We start from the raw sequence: 2500 nt of genomic DNA on the forward strand, positions 1-2500 counted from the left end.
TTTTCTGTTTCTGCAGGGACGCGCGCGCCCCCGCGCGCCCCGCTTCGACCGTACGAGCACACACAAACGGAGGAGGAGGAGGAGAAAGCGCGGGGCAAAAAAGAGAAACCCCGCGCAACGCTCCGAAGGTCGGCCAAAGAAAGGCGGAGGGGCCCGCGCCCCCGACCGCCTCCCCCCGCGAGGGGAGACGCCGCCTCGCGTGCCGTCCTTCGGAGGCGGCCCAGGCGCCCGGGCTCGGCCCGACCTCCGCGCGGAGGGGCTTGTGCGGCAACGCGCCGGACCGCGGGGGGCACGGTGGCCCGCCCGGCCTCTCGATCACGGGACGACTACGCGTTCGCGGGCCGGGGGCGCGACCGCCGGCCCCCGCCGCTCCCGGCTCACTCCCTGGCTTCTCCTTTTCACCGCTCCGCCGACTCGCGGAACGCCGCCGCGCCAAAACGCGGGGGCCGGCTCTCCCGCCAGCGGCCCCTGAACGTCGCCCGAAACGCCACGCGGCGGCGGGACCGTTCCGCCGGCGCAACCCCTGGCGCGGGACCGCTTGCCCGCCGGAAGGCGAACGCCCGGCGGGCCGCGCTCCGCCACCGGCGCCGGAGGCGGGACGCCGCCGAGACCCGAGCCGGCATCGCGGAGCGCCCGAGGTCTGCCGCTCGGCAAAACCCCTCCGCCACCCGCGGCCGCACTCCCGGGACCGCCGCCGCTTCGCACCGCCGAGCTGCCCTTCCGCGAGCACGCGCCCAGCGGGCAGGCGTACGGCGGCTGAGCCGGGGGGCACCGCCCGCTCCCCTCGTTTCCACTCGGGGACCGGACGGGGAAGCGCCCCCGCGGCCGCCCCGCACGCCTCCCCTTTTTTTTGGCCCACACGCGGCCGGGAAGGGCGACGGGGAAGCGGACGGGCGGGGCCCGGGCCGGGACGGCCGCCGGTGAAGGCGGGCGCCTCGCGGCCGACCGTCCCCCCCCCCCGGGGGGGGCGGGGACACTCGCCGAGCGGCGACGCCGCCGCTCGGCACGGGGTCGCCCGCGCCCGCCGGACCTCCGGCGATGGAGGAGCCGGCCGAGCGCTGCGCCCCAACGGGCGGGGACAGCGCTCCGAGTCAGGGGTGGCCGGCGGCCGGCGCCGCCGCGGTGCGGTTCGAGGCGACAAGGCCGTCGAGGCGAGAGGCGCGCGGTCGCGCCTGACGCGGCGCCGCCCGCGAGCCCGCGGCGGCGGCTAAGGAGAAAGAGCGAGAGAGCGCGGCGGGCCCCGGCGGCCGCAACCCCGCAGCTGAGGTAGGTAAGGCAGAGAGCGCGCGCCCTCTGCCGGCGTCGCCCCGCATCGCAGAGGCCAGCGGGGTCGGCCCCCCGCGGCCGATCGCGCGCCGCGGCCTCTCCGCCGAGACCGGGCCGCAGAGAGGGGGGGGGCAGGGCGCCCCTTCCCCGGCCCGGCACGGGTGGCCCCCGCGCGCGGGCAAGCGCGGCGGGACGCCGACGACGGCGAGCGCGGCCGGTCGCGACGGACACGCCACCGCAGGGGATCGGCGGGAGTAGCTCCCCACCCCTCGATGGCGCCCCGCGCCGCCACCGCCCGACACCCGCTGCCGCCGCCGCCACCGCCGCCGCCGCCGCGGCGGGGCCGTGCCGGGCCGCCCGAGTCTTTAAACCTCCGCCCGGCTCGGCGGCCCTTTCGGCCCCCAACAGGCGTTTGACGACGCCGAGGGAAACCGGCAGGAGACCGCCGAGGCGCGAAGCGCTAGGTACCTGGCCCTGGGGTGAGGGAAACGACCTGCATGGCCCCGCCGGGGTGCCTCCCCCGCTGCCACCCTCGGGGGAGCGTCCACCGGCGGGGGCGCGCCCGACGTCCGCTGCCATCACCGCGGCAATCCTTCTCGGGGCCCGGGGTTTCCCTCAGTAGCCCGGCGCTGCGCCCGAGAGGACCACCGCGGCTCGGGCCGCCCCGCCGGCGCGGGGAACACGGCCCAGCCACCGAGAAACCTCGCACACCCCCGGCCGAGAGAGGCCACGGCGACGACGGTGCGGACCGTCGCCGCCGCGCCACCCGGCGGCGGCTCGCGCACGTGCGCGCTCCCCCTGGAGGCGCGACCCGGAACTGCCGGAGCCCGGCCCTCGGGAGCTCCTCTGCCGCGCGAGGAGGCCGCTCGGCCAAGGAGAGCGGGATTTTGCCGGGCGGCAAAGCCCCGCGTCCCCCCCCGCGCTCTGGGGAAGGGCCGGAGGAGCCGCCTCCTCCGAGCCCCGAAGGCCTTCCCGCGCGCACCCTTTTTACACACGTTGGCCATCGCCTTGCGCCATCGGCCGCCGTTGCGCGCGACGGCCGGACGGCCGGCCGTCGCCCGGCGGGCGAAGAGACGACGGAAGGGGGGCGGGTGCGCCTCCGGGAGGGGCCGTGCCGAGCACCCCTCCCTCCCGCGCACGCGGGCGGCTCTCGCGCGCCAAAGGGGAACCGGGCCCGGAAGAACTCGGGCCGCTCACGCACGTGGAGAGCGAGCACCGACGACCGGCGTTCGAC

This window comes from Sturnus vulgaris, unplaced genomic scaffold (genome assembly GCF_052056855.1).
Source record: "Sturnus vulgaris isolate bStuVul1 unplaced genomic scaffold, bStuVul1.hap1 Scaffold_179, whole genome shotgun sequence".
Lineage (NCBI taxonomy): Eukaryota > Metazoa > Chordata > Aves > Passeriformes > Sturnidae > Sturnus > Sturnus vulgaris.